This window comes from Jaculus jaculus, chromosome 10, assembly GCF_020740685.1.
Source record: "Jaculus jaculus isolate mJacJac1 chromosome 10, mJacJac1.mat.Y.cur, whole genome shotgun sequence".
Lineage (NCBI taxonomy): Eukaryota > Metazoa > Chordata > Mammalia > Rodentia > Dipodidae > Jaculus > Jaculus jaculus.
Window position 1 is genome coordinate 3,587,995 of NC_059111.1, and position 24,220 is coordinate 3,612,214.

The following is a 24,220-nucleotide window of genomic DNA, read 5'->3' on the forward strand; positions in this document are numbered from 1 at the left end:
GTGCCCCTGGGGCTTGATGGCCAGGTAGTTTAGCCTAGTTAACCAACTCCAGGCTGGTTAGAGACTTGGTCTCAAAAAAGTTGGATGGGCCAGGTGAGGCGGTGCAAGCCTTTAATCCCAGCACACGGGAGGCAGAGATAGGAGGATCGCCATGAGTTCAAGGCCACCTGAGACTATATAATGAATTCCAGGTCAGTCTGGGCTAGAGTGAGACACTACCTTGAAAAACCAATAAATAAATAAATTCATTAATTAATTTAAAAAGAAAAGGTGGATGGGGGCTGGGTCCTCCTATCTCAGCTTTCCAAGTGTTAGGATTAAGGGTGTGCATCCCCATGGCCAGCTCAATTTAATTTCTTCGAGAATCATCCGAGTCTTTGAACGTCAAAAGCATTGAGAAAGAGAGAGATGAGAGTGAATGTGAGCACACCAAGGCCTCTTGCCACTGCAAACTGCAGACACATTTGCCATTTGTGTATATGGCTTTACAGGAGTACTGGGGTATCGAACCTGGGCTACCCGATTTTGCAAGACTGTTCAAGTAAGAGCCTCTAACTGCTAAGCCATCTCCCCAGACCTCAAAGACATTTTCGTTCATGCCAAAGAAGTCTAGAGCCCAGAAAACTAGAACCAGAGTAATTAGCTCTACCTGCTGTTCTCGTCAGCAGTCCCTGGCCTGCAGAGCAGGCGAAGGCTCCCGTGGGCATGTGTCCATCACGGAGGGGTGATGGGCAGGGCTGTGTTTGTGTTTACTGCCAACAAGAATGCTTGTTGCTTTCCCAACCACGTAGCTGGCATGTAATTGTCTCAGTGGCAAATCTACCTTCACCCACGTCTCCCATGTAAATCTAATGATCTCACATCTAGCAACAAAGAAACAGCCCCAAGGACAGTAAGTGCTTTTGGAAGTGATGCAACCAATTTCTTTTCTAACAGAAGAACAGCAGTGCTTCACAAAAGCAAAACATGGAAGCGTTTGAGAGAGAGTCTGAGAGGAACAAGCAGGCGGAGCCCCAAATCAATCCAATCTGTTAGCTGAGTCTCATTTTTAGAATTAGTTGTTTACTGCCCTCAATAACTTCAGGCTAGAACCAGAAAAGAGAAAACCAATAAAATGCTATTTTTTGAAATGTTGAAATCTTTTCTTTCTTTCTTTTTTTTTTTTTCAAGGTAGGGTCTCACTCTAGCCCAGGCTGACCTGGAATTCCCTATGGAGTCTCAGGGTAGCCTTGAACTCACGGTGATCCGCCTACTTCTGCCTGCCGAGTACTGGGATTAAAGGTGTGCACCACCACGCCCGGCTTAATGTTGAAATCTTTGAAAGTTGCACCCATCAAGAATCGGCCCAAGGGATGAGGAGATGGCTCAGTGGTTAAAGGCACTTGCAAGCAAAGCCTGACAGCTCAGGTTTGATTCCCCAGTGCCCACACAAATGGCATCTGGAGTTCATTTTCAGTGGCTAGAGGCCCTGGTGTACCCATTCTTTCTCTCTCTCTGCTTGCAAGTAAATTAAAAAAAAAAAATTTTTTTAATCTGCCCAATTGCTGGATGTGGTGGCACACGCTTTTAACCCCAGCACTTTGGAGGCACAGATTGCAGGATGGGTGTGAATTTGTGGCCAGCCTGGGACTACAGAGTGAGTACCAGGTCAACCTGGAATAAATAAATATCTTCCCAATTATATTCCAGCTGCATATAATTTAACAATAATAGAGTATTAACTGTGTCTTTACACAACCTCTTAACTTACCTGTTAAAAATGTTGGTATACATGGTCTTTTTTTTTCCTTTCCCCAGGTAAGGTCTCACTCTAGCCCAGGATGATCTGAAATTCAGTAAGTAGTCTCAGGGTGGCCTTGAACTCACAGCAATTCTACCTCTGCCTCCCGAGTACTGGGATTAAAGCCGTGCGCCACCACGCCTGACCAACATGGCCTTTTTAAAATTTTTTAATATTTTATTTATGCATTTGCAATCAAAGAGATGAGAGAGAGAGAGAGAGAGAGATTATAGGCGGCACACTAGGGCACCAAACCAGATGCCATGCGCCCCTTGTGCATCGGGCTTATGTGGGTCCTGGAGAATTGAACCGGGATCCTTTGACTTTGTAGGCAAGTACCTTAACCACTGTGCCATCTCTCCAGTACCCCGTACCCCAATTTTTAAAATGACTGTGCTCATGAAGACGATACAACAAAATCCCCTGGGTCTGATTTCCTCTTTTCAACCACTAGATGGTGCCTGTGTGTCTGCAAGGAATGTGTTGCGCCCACTCATTTCCCCAGTGATGGGAGAGGAAAGCAAGTTTGCAAGCAGGGCGGCTCTTGCTTAAGGTTTATCAAACAAAAGTCTTGGTGAATTTCAAAGCAGTGAGAAAAGCGAGGAAGACTGGAGCTGTTTGTTTTACACAGTAATATTTCATATGCACCTCAAAAAGCCCTGAGAATTAGGTACGGGGTTTTGCCACTTTTCCTCTTAGACTCCGAGGTGAAACGACATCCTGCCGGCGGATGCGGCTCCACTGAGAAGCTGGGACAGTGCGGTCGCAGTGTTGACAGACTTTCCTCACAAGCGCTGGGGACTGAACCCAGGGCCTCGCTCATGCTAGGTAAGCACTGAGCTCCACCCCAGCCTCAGGGGCTGAGACGGTCGGGATTCCTGCTTGGTCGTTACTGAACAGATCAGAAGCCTGTCTTTTCTGTGCTTTGGCTAAAATCACCTGTAAATCATAATCCTGCCAGGAAGATTGTGGGTTCAAGGCCAGCCTAGACTACAGAGCAAGACTTTGTCTCAAAACTTTTTAAGTACAGGGCTGGAGAGACGACTCAGATGTCAAGTGCACCTCCTGTGCCAGCCAGCATGAGAGAGAGCCCGGGCATGAACTGGAGTCTCCAGAGCTCAGGTAAACATCTGGGTGTGGCCACGCATGTCTGCAACCCCAGTTCTGTGGTGGAGCTGAAACCAGGAAAATCGCTGGGGCTCAAGAACGCTGAAATCCACAGCAAAGAAAAAAAATGTGTCGATGCGTGACGGAGGGGCGCTCCTCCAGCAAGTTCACCGGGCACCATGGCAACACATACATACGCACGCACCACACACATACTACGTACATGCAAAAGTTTAAAGTACATAATTTCAGGCTGGAGAAATGGTTAAGCAGCTAAGGTGCTTGCCTGCAAAGCCAAAGGACCCAGGTTTGATTCCCCAGTACCCACGTAAAGCCAGATATACAAGGCTAGATGCACGCATATGGAGTTTGTTTGAAGTGGCTGGAGGCCCTGGCTCACCCATTCTCTCTATCTGCTTCTCTCTTTCTCAAATAAATAAATGAATAAAATTAAAAACTTAAAACACATAATTTCAAAAAATTCCAACTCTGTTGGATTTTGAGCATTTTTTTCATTTTATTAAAGATTTTAGTTTTAGCCGGGCGTGGTGGCTCACGCCTTTAATCCCAGCACTCGGGAGGCAGAGGTAGGAGGATCGCCATGAGTTCAAGGCCACCCTGAGACTACAGAGTTAATTCCAAGTCAGCTTGGACTACAGTGAGACCCTACCTCGAAAAACCAAAAAAAAAAAAAAAAAAAGATTTTAGTTTTATTTATTTATTGGAGACGGAGAGAGAAAAAATGAATATGGACACACCAGGGGCCCAGCCACTGCAAAGGAACTCCAGACGCATGTGCCACCTTGTGCATCTGGCTTACGTGGGTCCTGGAGAATCAAACCTGGGTCCTTAGGCTTCATAGGCAAGCAATTTAACTGCTAAGCCATCTCTCCAGGCAGTATTTTTATGTTTGGGAGCCCAGCTCATGAATGAGCTTTTTTTTTTTTAAAGCTTATTTATTGCCTAGTGTGGTGGCGCACACCTTTTAATACCAGCACTCAGGAGGCAGAGGATCGCCATGAGTTGGAGGACACCCTGAGACTACATAGTGAATTCCACGTCAGCCTGGGCTAGAGTGAGACCCTACCTAAAAAAAAAAAAAAAAAAAAAAAAGCTTATTTATTTGCAGGCAGAGAGAGAAGAGATGCAGAGAGAGAATGGATATGCCAGGGCCTCCAAATGCTGCACGCAAGCTATATGTTCATGTGCCACTTTGTGTGTCTGGCTTTACATGGGTGCTGGGAAATTGAATCTGGGTCATTAGGCTTTGCAAGCAAATGCCTTACTGGCTAAGACATCTCTCCAGCCCCTCTCCTTTTTTTGGTCTTTTATTTTTCTTTATTTTAGCTAAAAATAGGCGGCCACCAGTAGACTAACTTGGAAGAAAGCTTCTACAACATGTTTTCCTCTGGTACCTTCAAGACTAAGCACTCTGGAGACTGAGTGAAGTAACAAGACTGACTGACGTCACGCTCAAGCTTCCAGACTCCATGGCAATGCCAACAGGTTGGTTTGCTTCCCGGAAGCGTAGGGCAGAAAACAATTACTTACTTCTAGCCACTGCACACAAACTTGGGTTGTTAGGCCTTACAGACAAGTGCCTTAAACACTGAGCCACTTACCCAGCCCCCAATTTTTTTTCTTTACCTGAGGTAGGGTCTCACTCTAGCTCAGGCTGACATGGAATTCACTATGTAGTCTCAGGGTGGCCTCGAACTCACAGCAATCCTTCTACCTCTGCCTCCTGAGTGCTGGGATTAAAGGTGTGTGCCACAATGCCTGGCCCTCCTCTAGTTTTTAAAAAAATTAAAAATATATTTATTTATTTATTTATTTATTTAAGAGAGAGAGAGAATGAGTGCTCCAGGACCTCCAGCCACTGTAAATGAACTCCAGAGGCATGCGCCCCCTTGTGCAGCTGCTTTACATGGGTCCTGGGGAATCAAACCTGGGTCCTTTGGCTTTGCAGGCAAGTGCCTTAACAGCTAAGCCATCCCTCCAGCCCTCCTCTACTTTTCTTTGTTGTTGTCTGTTTGTCTTGAGGCAGGGTCTCACTCTAGCCCAAGTTGACCCACTCACTTTGCAGCCCGGGTTGGCTTTGAGCTCACGGTTCCTAACTCAGCCTCCCGAGTGGCAGTATTAAACGTAGGCTCCACCGTGCCCAGTTAGCCTCCGTCTGTAGTCACCACCACCTAAAGCTCCAGGACCTTGAAGAGCTGAGACACAGCCAGTGGTCAGGGATGGATAAGAAGAAGAGAGAGCCGGGCATGGTGGCGCATGCCTTTAATCCCAGCACCCGGGATGCAGAGGTAGGAGGATCACCGTGAGTTCAAGGCCACCCTGAGACTCCATAGTGAATCCTAGGTCAGCCTGGGCTAGAGACCCTACCTCAAAAAAAAAAAAAAAAAAAAAAAAAAGAGACAGAGAGAGAATGTGAGGTCATGACCATGAGCAAACTTGTCCGGAGTTAAAGACACTTTGCAGGATCATTTCTACAATGCAAACCCGACACTTGAAGTTTATTTCTTATTCTTCTATGGAAAACGAGTGGTGAGAAAATAATCCTCCTAGGATCTAAGGAAGATTAAGTAACCACATCAATCCACAGACGGGAAGCATGCCACTGTAGCCTAATAAAATGCCTTAAGAAAATAAAAAGCGTTGTTTGAGAAATCACTATGTATGGCTTTAAGTTATTCATTCAAGGCACTGTCTCAGAAAGGCTTCGCTGTAGTTGCAACCAAGTGCCACAATCAAGACAGCTTCAAGCACTAACCTGTCAGGCTGGAGCTGGAGAGATGGCTTTGCAGTTAAGGCACTTGCCTGCGAAGCCAAAGAACGCACGTTTGATTCCCCGGAGCCCGTGAAAGCCAGATGCACAAGGAGGCGCATGCATGCATCTGGAGTTCATTTGCGGTGGCTGTGGGCCCTGGTGTACCCACTCTCTCTCTCAAGTAAATAAATAATTGAAAAAAAATTATTTTAAAAGTCAGACTGGCTGGGCATGGTGGTGCACACTTTTAATCTCAGCACTTGGGAGGCCGAGGTAGGAGGATCACTGTGAGTTCGAGGCCAGTCAGAGACCACATAGTGAATTTCTACTAGAGTAAGACCCTACCTCAAAAAGTCAAAAGTCAGGCTGGGCATGGGGGTGCATGCCTTAAATCCCAGCACTGGGGAGGCAGAGGTAGGAAGGAGGATTGCTGTGAGTTTGAGGCCACGCTGAGAGTACAAAGTGGATTCCAGGTCAGCCTTGGCTTGAGTGAGACCCTGCCTCAAAAACCCAAACACAGACACACACACACACACACACACACACACACACACACGTCAGACTGGAAGCTGTGCGTGGTGGCACACTACTTTATTCCTAGCACTGAGGACACAGGTAGGAGGACTGCGCTGAATGGAGGCCAGCCTGCAGCTAGAGAGAGAGCTCCAGGTCAGCCTGAGCGCGAGTGAGACCCTATCTCGAAACAAACAAAAAGAGGTCAGACTGAAATTTGTATTCCAAGCCATGATACGAGGCAGCACGTGCGGAGATGGTTAAAAGGTGCCCAAGATCACAACTAAAGTTAGAAAGGCGACATTCTGCAGGCTGAACCCCAGAGCCTGACCAAAGGTCCACTTTTCATCTAATCTTTTGAGTTGCCAAGTTTTGCCGCAAGCAGGCTCAGGCCCATTGCTCCTGCAGCAGCCAGCCAGGGTGACTGTCCTGCCCCTGGCCTGTCCCTTGCACACAATACCCCCATATAATTATTCAGAGAAGAGGCCAGCAGTGGGGACTGCTGTGACACCCGGGTCGTGGCCTCTGACACGAGAATCTGCGGCCTGCCCAAGTCGGGTCCAGCAGCAGAGAGTGGGGGGATGGGTGGGAAAGAAGCACAGAACAGCAGGACAGGCCTGGGGGGCACACCCAGAAAACACCCCCAGGGGGCGTGCTCTTCAGGCCTTCTGGTTCTGCTGTTCATAGGCTTCCTTAGGGCATTCCCCTCAGTCTGCATACCCTTGTCTTTGCTCACCCCCTGCTGCCCAACAGGGCTCCTCTCACAGGCTTTTTTTTCTTTTTAGGTACTTTGCTTTCTCAGAGAGAATTTTTTTTTAATTTTAATTTTTTAAGTTTTAAATTTTTATTAACATTTTCCATGATTATAAAAAAAAGTCCCATGGTAATTCCCTCCCTCCCCCCTGACACTTTCCCCTTTGAAATTCCATTCTCCATCATATTACTTCCCCATCTCAACCATTGTACTTATATATATATATACAATATCAACCTATTAAGTACCCTCCTCCCTTTTCTTCCCTTTATGTCTCCTTTTTAACTTACTGGCCTCTGCTACTAAGTATTTTCCTTCTCACGCACAAGCCCAATCATCTGTAGCTAGGATCCACATATGAGAGAGAACATGTGGTGCTTGGCTTTCTGGGCCTGGGTTACCTCACTTAGTATAATCCTTTCCAGGTCCATCCATTTTTCTGCAAATTTCATAACTTCATTTTTCTTTACCGCTGAGTAGAACTCCATTGTATAAATGTGCCACATCTTCATTATCCACTCATCAGTTGATGGACATCTAGGCTGGTTCCATTTCCCAGCTATTATAAATTGAGCAGCAATAAACATGGTTGAGCACGTATTTCTAAGGTAATGAGATGAGTCCTTTGGATATATGGCTAGGAGTGCTATAGCTGGGTCATATGGTAGATCAATCTTTAGCTGTTTTAGGAACCTCCACACTGTTTTCCACATTGGCTGGACCAGATTGCATTCCCACCAGCAGCGTAGAAGGGTTCCTCTTTTTCCACATCCCCGCCAACATTTATGATCATTTGTTTTCATGATGGTGAACAATCAGAGAGAATTTTACTTACATACTTATTTATTTGTTTTGTTGTTGTTGTTTTGAGGTAAGGCCTCAACTTAGCCCAGGCTAAGCCTTGTACTCAGCAAGCCTCCTACCTCTGCCTCCTGAGGGCAGGGATTACAGGCATGAGCCACCACACTCGTGTGTCTATTTTCTTTTTTACAATCTCATACTTGTTTATAATGTATTTAAAATTTTTTAAATATCTATTTATTTATGTGCAAGCAGAGAGAAAAGAGAGACCAAGAGAATGGCCATGCCAGGGCCTCCAGCCACTGCAAATGAACTCCAGATGCATGTGCCACTTTGTGCATCTGGCTTTATGTGCATACTGGTGAATCAAACCTTTGGTCCTTAGGCTCTGCAGGCAAGCTCCTTAACTGCTGAACCATCTCTTTAGCCCCCTGTTTATAATGTATTTTGATTATATTCATAGCTATGACCCTCTCTTATTTCCCTCCCACTCTTGTTAAACCCTTTCTTCAGATCCATTTTTGTCTGATAATCGTACACTTATGTTAGAATGGGGGAAAACGTAGCTCATGATGATTCAAATAATGTTTTACCTGAATGCGTTAGTGTGCTGAATTAAAAAAAGGGTTTTAGAGGAGATAATGTCAATTTTACTTTAAACCTAGATTAAAAATTCCTTCTCATGCTGGAGAGATGGCTTAGTGGTTAAGGCATTTGCCTGTGAAGCCTAAGGACCTATGTTCAACTCTCCAGCTCCCACATAAGCCAGATGCACAAGGTGGAGCACAGGTCTGGAGTTCAACTGCAGTGGCTTGACGCCCTGGCATGCCAATTCTGTCTCTCTCTCTCGTATATACATAAAAAAGTCATTCTCCTCTGTCTGTAAGATGAATTTCTATAAGATCGTTCATCAGAAGTATTTCCTGCTCTGTCTGCATATAAACTTCAGGATGTTTAATGATTATGCCACAATGTCACAAATTTGTTCTATAGCAATACTTGAGTGTAAACACACAGACTTGCTAAGGGAGACAGGGCAGCCCATGGCATCCCCAACTTTCCCTGCATTCAGGACTCCATGGAGAGCTGGTGGCTCTTGTGTGAGCTTGAAATGACTTTGGACTCTTGTTCTAACCTCCTGAGCAGTCTTAAAACAGATAACACCTTTCCCTCCCAGTGCATACTCCCTGTCCTCCTGAGTGTAGGATCGTTTACAAAAGTCTGTATTGAGTAACGTTTGAGAATTTGTTTCCTATCAGAGTAGGTACATATACTATTGGCAATCTCTACTTAAAAAAATCTCCCCAAATGGCAGGGATTGTTCTGTGAAATCCAGGTGCATGAGGCTTTCCCAGTTATATTGCAGTAGCTAATATTTTGATTCTTGTAATTTTTTTCTCACATACAATAAGAAACTAATTTGATAGTGATATCAGAGGCCCCTTAATGGTGATTTTTTTTTGTTTGTTTGTTTATTTTCATTTATTTATTTGAGAGTGACAGAGAAAGAGAGAAAGAGAGAGAGAGAGAATGGGTGAGCCAGGGCCTCCAGCCACTGCAAACTCCAGATGTGTGCGCCCCCTGTGCATCTGGCTTACATGGGTCCTGGGGAATCGAGCCTCGAACTTGGGTCCTTAGGCTCCACAGGCAAATGCTTAACCTCTCAGCCATCTCTGCAGCCTGGGTTTTGACCTTTGATGGCCTGCTCTGATGGAGGCTTTTCCCTCCACTGATGAGTCACCATGGAAGAAAGGGAGCTCACTGGCCCAGTGTTGTAAGCGGGGTCTCTGCCAGGGAACCACCAATTAATAGAGATAAACTGATGAGTGGTCTTTCCTTTGGGTGGGGCGCAGAGGAAGTCAGACTCCGAAAGAGTGGTGGTTCAACTATCCCAGGACTTAGAACAGGGATGTATTAGCAGTACGAAAAAGGGTGGGTCCACGTACTGTTCTCCACGAAGAGTAAAATGAGTGACTGCTGAGTATACGAACTTACTATTCTAAATTGAGAGAGAGGGACAGAGAGGTGTGCACGCACACATGTGCAGTCTCCTAAAACAATTCAGGAGGCGCCAAATGTACAAAAGAAGTCCACTCAAAATTGTTACATGGCAAGAAAATGAAATCCATTCCTTTGATGGGGTTTAACTGTTTACCAAGAACACTGCTCACCGTGAGCTCAGTCTCAGGCCACTCACTCTTCTTGTCTGGTATTTGTTTAAGTAGCGGCTCGCCTGCTTCACACACGAGGGGCCTTATGAACAATATTTTTATAGGCTGACAGAGGGAACCTATTCATGACGGCCCGACGGCCCTGAAGCTGTAAGGCAACTTTCCTTCCAGGACTAACATTTCTCCACATCTCTGACATGGGCTGGCCATGCCATTCGGACCCTTGTGTGAGGCAACATGAAAATACCACCCACCATCCCCAAGAGGTGCCCGGTCTCACCGCAGGAAGACCTGTAGCTCGGTGAGCAGCCACCCTCAACTAACGCAGCCCCTGGCAGTTAAAAGCAGCTTTACAAGGTGGCAAAGACCCAGGTAGACAGCTGGAAGCCATTTTCAAATTTCTTCTCAAGTGGGAAATCCAAGCTGGTGCAATGCCAGCTTCATCAATCACAGGGCAAGCCCTGCTGTGTATTTATGCCTCCCTTCAAACTGGCAGCCCGCAGTGTACAACTTACTCGGACCGGAGCGGCACTCCAAAATAATTTTATTTTTATTTATTTATTTTGGTTTTTCAAGGTAGGGTCTTGCTGTAACCCAGGCTGACCTGTAATTCACTATGGAGTCTCAGGGTGGCCTCGAACTCACAACAATCCTCCTACCTCTGCCTCCCAAGTATTGGGATTAAAGGCGTTGTGCCACCAGGCCCGGCTTTCCAAAGTAATTTTAATTTTAGCACCAAAGCAGAGAATTTTGGGAGTTCCTTGGTGCAAATAGGGAGAGCTCATTAACATATTAATTGCTCATAAACTCTCAAGACAAACACTACCTAAGTCTCAAATCTTTCAGGTTTCGCCCTCCCCCCCCCGCACCCCCCCCCGCACCCCAGGTAGGGTCTCACTCTAGCCCACACCTACCTGGAATTCACTATGTAGTCTCAAGGTGACCTCGAACTTTCAGCAATTCTCCTACCTCTGCCTCCCGAGTGCTGGGATTAAAGGTGTGTGCCACCACGCCTGGCTTAAATCTTTCAGGTTTTAAAAGACACAAGATCTTTGAGGTTACTGAGAGGTACACAATGTCTTTTAGAATAGTTTTTGACACACATGACTAGAAATCTCAAACAATATAAAAAATTTAAAAAAAAATAGTTAAACCAAGAGGGTTTTCTGAGAAAATAGTTAACAGATCTAAAGGTTTTTAAAATGTTCAATCTGAGATATATTATATATATGAACATAAGTTTATAAACATTTCATGGGGCTGGAAAGATGGCTTAGTGGTTAAACACTTGCTTGCAAAGCAAAGCCAGTAGGTCCAGGTTCGATTCCCCAGGACCCACACAAAGCCCGATGCACAGGTGGCACATGAGTCTGGAGTTTGTATGCAGTGGCTGGAGGCCCTTGTGCACCCATTTTTTCCCCCCTCAAAAAAAAAATAACTGATAAACATTGCATGGATAAAAGAGATACTTATCTCAGGAAATAATTTTCAGCTCAGAAGTAATTTCAGGTGTGTTTTACCCATCAGCTACTTTTTATTCCTTTTTCTTTTTCTTTCTTTTTTCTTTTCTTTTCTTTTCTTTTTTTTTGAGGCAGTGTCTCACTCTAGCCCAGGCTGACCTGGAATTCACTATGTATTCTCAGGGTGGCTTTGAACTCACCCAATCCTCCTACCCCTGCCTCCCAAGTGCTGGGATTAAAGGTGTGTGCCACCACACCTGGCTACTTTTTATTTATTGATTTTCTTTTTCCCAGTCACTTTTTAATTCCTCGGGAGGACTTCCATCAGAAGGGTACTGAACAAATGTGATCTTCTGGGGTTGAGGATGGCTCCGTCAGTAACGCTTGCCTTCCAAGCACAGGGTCCTGAGAAATGCCATGTCGTGTGCCTGCCTGCAACCCCAGTGATGGGGAGGCCTGGGGAGAATCCCTACACTTTGCACACTTGCCAGTCTAACTTAATTGGTGAGCTCTGGGCTAATTAGAGACCCTATTTCAGAAAGGGGTCGACAGCATTCCTGAGAATGACACCTGAGGTTGTCCTCTGGCTTCTAGATGAAGGAACATACAGCACACACATACCACATATGTGCAAACATGCGCACAAGAAAAGTAACATCTTCTGTTTTAGGATTTTGTGTGCGTGCATGCATCTATGTGTGCGTGCGTGCGTGTGCACTGACCTATATGCTCATCTGCAGTGGTCAGGCTGTCGGGTGTCCCTCTCGTTGCTCTTGCCCAGTACTGTTTTGAGCCAGAGTCCCTTTACCGATCCTAGGGCTTGCTGGGCTCTGACGATCCTGGGGTCTGTGCTCCCCTGTGGAGCTGGGGTTACAGGCACGTGCAGCTGCGCCCAGCGGCGTGACCTGGGGTTCAGCTCTGGCCCTTGGGCCCTCCTGCCTGAGCAGGAAGTACACTTATCTGCAGAGCCTTCTCCCCAGACCTGCTTTAGTTTTAGTTATTGAGTGATTGAGGTAGGGTCTTGCTCTAGCCCTGACTGATTTGGAATTCACTATGTAGTCTCAGGGTGGCCTCGAACTCAAGGTGATCCCTACCTCTAACTCCTAAGTGCTGGGATTAAAGGTGTACACCACCACACCTGGCTCTGTTTCAGTACCTTTCTTCTTCTTCTTTTTTTTTAATTAAAAAACCATTTTTTAAAATTAAATTCATTTCAGAGAGAGAGAGAGAGAGAGAGAATGGGCATGCCAGGGCCTTTGGCCACTGTAAATGAACTCCAGATGCATGTGCTACCTTGTGCATCTGGCTTACATGGGTCCTGGAGAATCGAACCTGGGTCCTTCAGGGCTTCACATCCAAATACCTTAACCTCTAAACCATTTCTCTAGCCCTTTACAAAAATTATTTATTTATTTTATTTTATTTATTTGAGAGAAAGAGAGGGAGAGAGAGAGAATGGTCTCATCAGGGCCTTAAGCCATTGCAAAGAAACTCTAGAAGTATGCGCCACCTTATACATTTGGCTTACATGGGTCCTGGGGAACCGAACCTGGGTCCTCTGCCTCTGCAGGCGAGCATCTTAACCACTAAGCCATCCCTCCAGCCTTGTTTTAGTTTCTTAATAAGTTTATATTGTTAGGACTTCATTTGAACTGATAGGACTTTAGAACTTTATATTATATTCACATTCTTGGAAACTTAGTAAGTTTGTTGATTGATTCATTCAGGCTTTTGAAACTGGGTCTCACTATTATGGCCCAGGCTGGCCTTGAGCTCACAATCTTCCTGCCCCAGCCTATCGAAGGCTAGGATTACAGGTATGCACCCCACACCCAAAGTTAAAAGCAAAATAAAAAACCCGATATACCTATCAATTTTCCATTTTACGTTTGATCACTGAGGGCAATAAAAATATGTTTTAGACCTCTTTATAATGTCTAGGAATATCAAGAGCTTTTAAAGCCAGGATTAAGTGCAGATCAAGTACTGTGCTGACTCTAAATGCAAGTCACTCTGGGATACAGGGGCAGGGAAGCCAACACTCACGCCCTTGCAAGCATAATTGCCTAGAGCAATTATTGCAACTTCTCAGAAGGGAGACGCACACCCTCCCCTCCCATGACAAGCCTTCTGACTTATAGGAGTTTCCAGGGGCTTCCATTGTAATTCCTATACTTTTGTCCGGTCAAAATTGAAGCCCATCTGCCATTTTTCCTGAGACAAAAAGGTCATTTTTTGAAAAGGATGGAAGCGTAACTATCCCAGAGAAAGGACCATGTTCAAAATCATCCCACTTGCCCATCTAGGTGGAGAAAGTTCACAGTTACTTCCATTGCTTCTTCCTCTAATACCTCTCAGTCAGGCAAAAACCCCAGAACAAGTCAATGATTCTAGAAACCTCTGGAATCTTCTTTCCTTATCACCCTACACCATGATCAACATTGTCAATACAGATTCTGGTGTATTCTTAGAATTTAAATAATATATCACAGCCTCTTCCTAACAGCTACAACATCCTGTGTCCTACAGCTAACAGTGTGTAGACTGCTTTGGTTACTAAGAAGCCCCATAGCTAAATTTCTAGGCCATTTCTAATATCACAGGGGATGTGACGGCAAGCAGAAAAGGAGCTTAATCCTGGGTCCAGTGGCTTTACGATCTGTATATATCTTTGCCTCAATTTATTCACCTAAGCATTTTTTCTGATTTTTATTTATTTATTTGAGAGAGAATCTGTGAGAGTGGGCATGCCAGGGTCTCTAGCCACGGCAAATGGATTCCAGATGCATGTGCATCTGGCTTAAGTGGGACCTGAAGAATCGAACCTGGGTCCTTAGGCTTCGTAAGCATGTGCCTTAACCACTAAGCCATCTCTCCAGCCCTCACCTAAGTATTTTTGATTCAAAAATGTTTTATGAGCTGGGAGTGGTGGCACACACCTTTAATCCCAGCACTTGGGAGGCAGAGGTAGGAGGATTCCTGTGAGTTCAAGGCCACCCTGAGACTACAGAGTGAATTCCAGGTCAGCCTGGGCTACAGTGAAACCCTACATTGACAACAAAGTTTTATGGGGGGCTGTTTAAAGTTAGGCGTGGTGGCACACAGCCGTCATCCAGCACTTGGAAGGCTGAATGGGAGGATGGGGAGTTTGAGGCCAGCATGGGTTACGTAGTCTCAAACCCACCCTACACATCAAAAGGGGGAAAATCAGGTTGATTGGAAAGGAAAATGTAGCAGTGCTCGGTCTGGTTGGAGGATTATTCCAACTAGTTTCAACCAGGTCTTCTTTAATTCTTTCTTTGCTCTGAAAGGGTCCTTCACCCACTTAATTTTAACCACTCCTGATGCTTTGTATCACAAGCTACTGTTAGCTTCTCAGGGGGCCTGCGCTGGGCCCTCCTCTTAGACACGCCCCTCCCACACCAGCCTCAACCCCTGTGCTTTTCCAGCTGAACCACCAATTATGTGATTTGATTCGCACCTCTCACCTCCTCTAGACTGTAAAGGTCTATAACTAAAGTCGCTTACCAATACCTGATTCAAAAAAGAAAGAGAGAGAGATCGACCCAGAGAATAATCAACTCCTACCAAATCAGATATCCAGAGACACAGAGGCACCCAACACCTCATCACTGAAGAAGACCAAAAATGAACCCAACATGGCTCAGGGAAATTTTGTGGAAGAGGGGTCAGAAAGAATGTCAGAGCCACGCATCGGGTCATGATACACAGAGACATTTCTCCTACTCTTAACTGGGGGCTACCTCCACAATGCACGACCCACATACCTCAACAAGGAGAGGCCAGGGGGAGGGGCAGGACATGGACGAGCCTAACCATGGTACCAACTGGACTGTATTCACGGAGTACAAAACTAATTAATAAACAAATAAGTTAATTAAAAAAGAGAGAGAAGAAACTGAAGCCGGGTGTGGTGACAAACTCTCAGAAGGCAGAGGTAGGAGGACTGCTGTGAGTTCGAGACCAGCCAGGTCAGCCTGGGCTAGAGTGCAACCCTAACTCAAAAAACAAAAAGAAAGAGAGAAAGAAAGAAAGAAAGAGAGAGAGAGAGAAAGGAAGGAGAGAGAGGGAAGAAGGCAGGCAGGCAGGCAGGCAGGGAGGAAGGGAGGATGGAAAGGAGGAGGATCTGATTCACACTCTACACCCAGGCTTCTGAAAACAGCTCCAGGTTCAGAGAGACTGGAGTCTCTGAGTGAGTGACACAGATGAATGACAAAGGAAAGAGGCAACACTCTCCTCTGTCCTCCACACGCACGCACGCACGCACGCGCTACTCATGCACAAAGGGAACTCTTTGGTAGACTATCTTAGAACAGCAGTCTCCAAATTCATTTTACTTTCCATCAATACTTTTATTTTTAATTTCTCCATTTTTGTTTTTCTTTTATGGCACTGAGGATGGAACCCAGGGCTTTGCACATGCTAAGCAAGCCTCTATTGCTGAGCTATGCCCTGGCCCATGGATTATTTCTTCTAGCCTGCATGCTTATTACATTGGCTTTTATTTACTTATATGAGTTTCCTGATAGATTATTTTACAACAAACACACAACAATATCTTTAAAGGCTAAGATAAAGGCTGACCAGTTCCCCTCTGACCAGCAGAAGATATAATTAAGACAAAGCTTAAAATTCATTTGCATTAAGTTTAAGGACAATGTTTAAAATGAAAACAAAATACAATCCACAAGGGTAATTACTGCTCTATAGCATTCTTCCCCAGCTATCTATCCAGAAGTTTCTTTCATGTGCTAATAGTGGCATTTTAAAACCTCATCTCTTAGATCTTTAAGGACCTCACACAGCTCAGGATTCTTTATACTCACCAGGAACTTCCAGAGTGGTCGGAGGGTCAGAGCTCAGCATGATTAATGGTCAGTATTGGTTTAACTTCCTACAAGGGTTCTTATTCGTGTTGAGCACCCGTCATACTCACAGACTAAAAACAGGAGGGCAAAATTCACCCAAAGTTTCCCTTTGTTCTTAAAATAATACGTGAGAACTCTGGCCTGCGAAACAATGAAGAGCCTATGAAAAACTGAGCATCTCCTTAAAGGAAAAGCATGTTTAAGGTTTTGTTAGGACACATAGAAAGGAAGCAGAAAACAAGACAGTAAAATCAGTTAAATAAACTTCAAAGTACAAAGTGCTATAGGAGATACTGGAATATTTAAAAAGGGAGATAAAGAGCCAGTGTCAAGATATTACTTAAGTATTTTTTTTAATTTGTGTGTGTGTGTGTGTGTGTGTGTGTGAGAGAGAGAGAGAGAGAGAGAGAGAGAGAGAGAGAATGGGTACACTAGGGCCTCTAGCCAGACACATGCACCACCATGTGCAGCTGGTTTACGTGGGTACTGGGGAATCGAACCTGGGTTCTTAGTCTTTGCAGGAAAGTGCCTCCAGCACTAAACCATCTCTCCAGTCCCCTAAACAATTATTACACAGATCTGAGCGTCCCCACATGGAAAGCAATGCTTTCTTTAAGTATCTTGGTTTGATGCAGCACTTGGAATAAAGTTTTAAAGAAAAACTATTTTCTGAAAACAGAGGAATTCATGTCTTTCTTTTTTTTTTTTTTTTTTTTTTTTTGCATTACTGTTTCCAGTCTTTTATAGTTGAATCTTGCCCATTTTATTAAAAAAAGCGGGGGGATGTGGCTTTGTTTTCTCTTACAAAACAAAAAAAAACCCAGGTGTGCAGAAGATCTATTTCCCTGGTAGATATTTGCCTAGCATGGGCAAGGGCCCAAAACAAAGCCAGGATATTACGATGGGACTTTACTTTGGCAGTTGGGGGGGGGGGTGTGGATGCTGCCAGGCACAGGGGTCACGCGGACCAGTCTTGCCCTGACTGCACATGGTACCAGACTCCAAAGTTAACTGACTTTGTCTCCCAGCCTGGAGTCACACCACAACTGGCCTTTCTCTTTATAGACTGGCAAAAAGCAAAAGAAAACATAGCTTCTTCACAGAATGGAACTTCCGGACCCTGCTCATTTTCCCCGGCTCCACGGGGGCCTTGCTTTATTTCAGCTCTTTTCAGGCAGCCCGTGAAGAAGGCCTCCCAAGCACTGTAAATCTTGCCGGCCCAGCCTCGAAGGTCAAAGGGTTATCTGAAGCTACCCGAGCCGTGTTGTTTTAGGGTAGCCCATCTCCTTCCCTCTTTCTTTCTTTTTCTTAAGCCAGAAGACAAACACATATGAATCACAGTAAGCTAATTTAGGTACTAAAAAAAAAAAAAAAGTTCTACACCAAACCACTGAATATCAACTTTTCAGTCACTACAAAGAGAAAGGCAGATGCAGAGGCACCTCCACCTCCACCATTGTCTGCTGCAGAGCTCAGCGCACAGCTGCTAAAACAGAGGCAGCGGCAAACCCACAGAAGGCCTGGCCGGCCAGGCAAACGCATCCATTTTGTTCACACACTGCACCTCATTTAATTAACAAGACAGATGTTCTCCACAGAGCATTCCATATCTGAAAGCCTTTCCAAACAGTAACGAGGATTCAAGACCAAGAATTGTAAAAGTCCAGGAAAAATAAAATAACCAGAATTCTATTCTCGAATATTTTGTAGTGTTGGATGTTTTGGGAAAATTGCAACTTCTATTCTTTATAAAATGTTTTACTTTTATTTATTTGAGAGAGGGAAAGAGGCAAAGAGAGAGAGAGAGAGAAGAGAAAGAGAGAGAGAGAGAGAGGAAGAATAGGCATGCCAGACCCTTCAGCCACTGCAAACAAACTCCAGATGCACATGCCATCTTGTGCATCTGGCTTATGTAGGTCCTGGGGAATCAAACCTGGCTCCTTTGGCTTTGCAGACTAAGCCATCTCTCCAGCCCTTTATTTATTTATTTTATTTTTTGGTTTTTCGAGGTAGGGTCTCACTCTAGCCCAGGCTAACCTGGAATTCACTATGTAGTATCAGGGTGGTCTTGAACTCATGGCGATCCTCCTATCTTTGCCTCCTGAGTGTTGGGATTACAGGCATGCACCACCATGCCTGACTTGATTTCTGTATATGTTTAATTTATTTCTTTGCAAGCAGAGAGATAGATAAGAGAGACAGATCAATAGCAAGAATGGGCACACAAGGGCCTCCAGCAGCTGCAAAGGAACCCCAGATGCGTGTGTCACCGTGCATCTGGCTTTGTATGGGTACTGGGGAATTGAACTCAGGTTGTTAGGCTATGCAAACAAACACCTTAGCCTCTGAGCCATCTCTTCAGCCCCTTAATTTCTTTTTTTAAAGAAGGTGCCTTATTATTGGTTTTTCTTTAACCACTGAGCCATCTCTCCAAAATGATTTAAGTATGAAATAAAGCTACGGATACCATCCCACTGCCACTGGCACAAAGGCAAGAGGCAGACCTTCAGATGGAGGCAGCTGCATTACTGAGTTCATCTGGATTAAAAAGGCTTGCAACTAATGAATGCCAAGCTATGTCCTGTGACTTGCTGGAGATGCTGTTTGGAATGCCATCTCTATCTCTCCCAGAGCCCGTGCCCTCACTTCCTACTAAAAATTCCATCTTTTGTGGCAATTGAGACACATAAATGCTTAGAATTCCATCGAACTGAGAACAAATATATATATGGCCTTACCTATAGGAAAAAGATTGCAGTTTCTGAGCTCTTAGATGATACATGTGTGTGTACACTGTGTGTGTGTGAGAGTGATGTGTGCAGATGCACATGCTTTGTGTGTACGTAAGTGCAGGCCAGTCTCCTCTATTACTTTTTGGCCTTACTGCCCTGAAGCAGTCACTGTGAAGAGAAGCTCCTGGTTTTTAGGTTACATTCCTTGACCACGGAGCCCCAGTAAACCCACTGTCTTTGCCCCTCACTGCCGGGGTCACAGGCATGCAGAGCCATGCGTAGCATGTCATGTGAGTGCTGCGGCTAGAACACAGGTCTTCATGCCTGTGCAGTGAGCATGCAAACACACTGAGCCCCCCACTCATTTCCTTTGAAGGACTCCTCTGAAAGGTGTAATTCATGAAATGACACATGTGCCACCTTGTGCATCTGGCTTTATGTGGGTGCCGGGGAATCAAACCGGGGTCCTTAGGCTTCATAGGCATGTACCTTAACCGATAAGCCATCTTTGCAGCCCTCCCAGTTATCTTTCTAAAACAAGCCATGGCAATGGCAATTTCCCACTTGGAAGCCAGTGGTGGCTCACATTGCTTGTAGGTAGGAAGGCCTCACTGGTCCTATAAGGATGGGTTCTGTTTTACTCTAGGACCTCACTATCCACCATTAGTGCCTGTACAGCGTGTTTCGTCCACAGAAAAGCAATGATGTTGCCGCATTTCAAAAAATATTATGGGCTAGAGGAATGGCTTGGTGGTTAAGGCATGTGCCTGCAAAACCAAAGGACCCAGGTTTGATTCCCCAGGACCCATGTAAGCCAGATGTATATAGTGTTACATGGGTCTGGAGTTCATTTGCAGTGGCTGTAAGTCCTGGAGCAACCATTCTTTCTAATCTATCTATCTATCTATCTATCTATCTATCTATCTATCTATCTATCTATCTATCTACTTCTCTCTCTCTCAAATAAATAAAAATAAAAATATATCAAAAAATAAAAAAAAATTATGGAAGTTGTCATTAAAAATTTTATTATAGGGCTGGAGAGATGGCTTAGCAGTTAAGGCACATGCCTGAGAAGCCTAAGGACCCAGGTTCGATTCTCTAGGTCTCATGTAAGCCAGATGCACATGGTGCAGCATTTGTCTGGAGTTTGTTTGCAGTGGCCAAAAGCCCCGGCACGCTCATTCTCACTTACTCTCTCTCTCTCCTTCTCTTTCTGACTGTAACAAGTAAATAAAAATAAAATCTTTAAAAAATTTATTATATATGTGTGTGTGTATATATATATCTATGTGTGTGTGTGTGTGTGTGTGTGTGTATATATATATATACATGTATAAATTTTAGCAGGACATGGAGGCACATGCCTTTAATCCCAGCACTCAGGAGGCAGAGGTAAGAGGATTGCCAGGAGTTTAAGGCCACCTTGAGACTACATAGTGAATTCCAGGTCAGGCTGGGCTACAGTGAGACCCTACCTGGATGGGAGGCTGGAGAGATGGCTCCACAGATAAAGGCACTTGCTTGCAAAGCCTGATGCTCTGGATTCAATTCTCCAGTGCCCATGTAGGGCCAGATGCACAGTGACCCACGCATGTGGCGTTTGCAGGCACAGGAGACACTGGCATGCCCATACTCACTCATTCTCTCACTGTGTTTGCAAATAGACAAAAATATTTTAAAAAATAAAAGTAATAATGGTCATGAAATTTTCCCACTCATCTGAAAGATGGACTACTAATAAATTTAGGAGCCTGGAGAGATGGCTCAATGGGCATGAGCACTGGCCGCATGTGCAGGTAGACTTGAGAGGCCCTGAGGAGAACCCGAGGGTGGTCACCAGCACTTATGTAAAAATCCAGGTGTGGTTAGGCACATCTGTATCCCCAGTGCCGTCGGGGAGGAGACAGGAGAATGGCTGGGGTGCACTAGGCAGCCAGTCTGATCAAAGACGGCAGCTCCCAGGTCCAGAGAGGCCCATCTGAGGAGATAGCACAGAAGCCATTTATTGATGCTCTCCTCTGGCCATCACACGCGCGTTCACCAGGCACATGCATCGGCACATACACTATACACATACACCAAGCTATACATGTATGCCAAAGAAAGAAGGGCTGGAGAGATGGCTTAGCAGTTAAGGCACTTGCCTGCAAAGACAAAGGACCCAGGTTCAATTCCCCAGGACTCACGTAAGCCAGATGCACAAGGTGCCGCCTGTGTCTGGAGTTCATTAACAGTGACTGGAGGCACGGGTGAAACCATCCCCTCCCCCATCTTTCTCTGTCTGTAGCTCTCAAATAAATAAATAAAAACTTTTTAATGTTTTTGTTTATTTTTATTTATTTATTTGATTTATTTGAGAGCAACAGACACAGAGAGAAAGAGGGGGAGAGAGAGACAGAGAGAGAGAGAGAATGGGCATGCCAGGGCCTCCAGCCCTACAAACGAACCCCCCTTATGCATTTGGCTAACGTGGGTCCTGGGGAATCAAGCCTAGAACGGGGGTACTTAGGCTTCACAAGCAAGCGCTTAACCGCTAAGCCTTCTCTCCAGCCCAAAAATTTTTTAAAGGAAGATAAATCAAGCCAGGCATGGTGGTACATGCCTTTAATCCCAGCACTTGGGAGGCAGAGGTAGGAGGATCACCATGAGTTTGAGGTCACCCTGAGATCAGCCCGAGCTAGTGAGACCCTACCACAAAAAAAAAAAACAAAAAAAAAAAAAACACAAAACACCATATACATTTCAGGGACGTGATCCTTGAGGCTTTTTTAAAGTAAGATGTTCTAAAATAGCTTTTTTAAAAAATATAATCATGTATTTGGGGAAACAAGTTAGCCAATTAAATATCAATCGGCTTAATCCTTGTTTTAAGAAGTCACATCTGTCACATAACATGATGTCTTACTTGGGAAAAATTTTTAAATGTTAGGTAAGTGAATCAAAAAATATAACTTAATTTGTCTTTCTTTTAGGACAAAGGTCTGTGTGTATTTTCAAGGAGAACGTAGCCCCAGAAAACACTTTTAAAATTGAAAACTTAATTACAAAAGAAGTGGAAACAAAAGGATGTGCAGAAAGGCATCAGAAAGGGGATTAGTAAGAAAATGAAATTTTGAGACAGCAGTTTGTTACTCAAATTTGACATGGACTCAGCAAACAGAAGCATTAAATTGCATTTCCAAGCCCACTTAGTGAATCGCGCTCCAGCTAGAGCTTCTTTGACGTGCAGGAGCCCCGTGAAAGCAAGTATTCACCGCGCAAGACGCGGAGGGGCTCCCTTAACCTCCTGCCCTCTGCACACATCAGTCTCTGTTAAACAGGCAGCTCTGGCCAGATGCCGCCTCCAGAAATGGCCACAGATGGTCACTTGTCCAGTTGACCAGGACACACTGGCCTTCCTTCTGGAATCCGGAAGTACAGAGGACGAGGTGAGAAGGCCTCTCGCTGGTTGTGACTTGGTCAGACCCCAGAAGGGACATTCTATAAAAGAAGGGCCAGGCCCTGTGGGGCTCCAGGTAAGAGGGTACCCTAAAGGTGATCCAGCCGACAGCTGCGCAGTGCTTGAACCCCGTCAGTGCACCCTTGCTAGCCAGCCATGCAGGATGTCGCTCAGAGCTCCAGGCGCACAGCAGCTGCCTAACAAGCAGGTGTCTACAGGTGCGGAGACCTCCTGACCTTGAACTCCAGCAGGCCAACCACTGGAACTAGTTCTGCAGAGAGTGTGCAACAACACCCAAATCCTTTCTTAGTTATGCATGTGAAAAGTGATTTTCAATGAAGCTCCTTCAAATAGCAAACATGATAGCTGTTACAATATAGAAACAAAATCCAGGCGTGGTGGTGCAAGCCTTTAAACCCAGCACTCAGGAGGCTGAGGTAGAAGGATCAGCATGAGTTGGAGGCCACCACCTGGGCTACGGAAAGACCCCACCTCACCCCCCCCCCAACAAACAAACAAACACACAAAAACAAACGCAGTATACATGGAACTGATTTTAAAACACATGAGTTAGGGCTGGGGAGATGGCTCAGCCTTTGAAGGTGCTTTCTTACAAAGTCTGCCAGCCGGTTAAATTCACAGCAGCTCACGTGAAGCCAGACACAAAAAGTGGTGCAAGTGTCTTGGTGTTTGGTCATTCATGCTTGCTTTCTCTGCCTGCCTTTCTCTCTCTAATAAATAAACCAAATTTTTAAGGTCTCTCTAAACTTCTTAGAAGAGTAGAACCGTTTTCTTCTTCTAATTGACTATTCAAGTCTTTAGAATAAACTACGTGTAATCCATGCCCAAGAAGAATCCTCTGGGGAGCCAGGTGTGGTGGGCAGTCTCGCCTTTAATCCCAACCTCCCAGGTGCGGTGGGTGGTGCACGCCTTTAATCCCAACCCTCAGGTGCAGTGGGTGGCGCGCGCCTTTAATCCCAACCCTCAGGTGCAGTGGGTGGCGCGCGCCTTTAATCCCAACCCTCAGGTGCAGTGGGTGGCGCGCGCCTTTAATCCCAGTCCCCAGGTGCAGTGGGTGGCGCGCGCCTTTAACCCCAGTCCCCAGGTGCGGTGGGTGGTGCTCATCTTTAACCCCAGCCCCCAGGTGCGGTGGGTGGTGCTCATCTTTAACCCCAGCCCCCAGGAGGCCGAGGGAGGAGTTGGAGATGAGCCTGGGCTAGAATGAGAGACCCTGCCTTGGAAAAACAGCAGGCAGCGTTCTCTGGGTATGCATTTCCACATATTATTTCCACGTTTAGGTGTAAACTCGTAGAGGAAAAGGAAAGAACTGAGTTTGAGCTGTGAGGTTTTCGTCACCAGCGGTCCCTAAGCCCTTTTCCTGTCCGAAGCTTCAGGGCCAGCGCTGCGGGAGGAGGGCGGGCGGGCGCACGGGGGCAAGGCAGGGAGCCCGGGGGAGCACCACCCCAGCACCGGCGGGCGCGGGACACACGCACCCTCATCGTTCATCAGGCTCCGCGACAGAGATCGACAGTAACCGCATTTGGCCCAAGGCAGATCAAATTTAAAAACAAAGTAACAAGATTATCAGCAGAAGACCATCTGGAAAACTCCGGCATGGAGCCACCGGAGGGGTTTCTACGTCCCTGCACCCGGACACTGGGTCCCACCACTGAGCCCCCTTGTGCAGGGGGCAACGCCGGCTTATTGCTGCTCTCGTGGCTTGTGTTACCAGGTCAGGGAAGAGAGCATGGCGCCCCATGTTGGGATATCTGTCACCTCCCAAGGGCAGCTTGAGCAG

At 45.6% G+C, this 24,220-nt stretch overlaps 1 protein-coding gene across 1 annotated transcript in view; it reads right to left on the reverse strand.

Annotated features, from left to right (window-relative positions):
• The window catches only part of Prtg (protogenin), a 115,851-nt gene that overhangs the window by 24,287 nt on the left and 67,344 nt on the right, over positions 1-24,220 (reverse strand). The window lies entirely within an intron of this gene.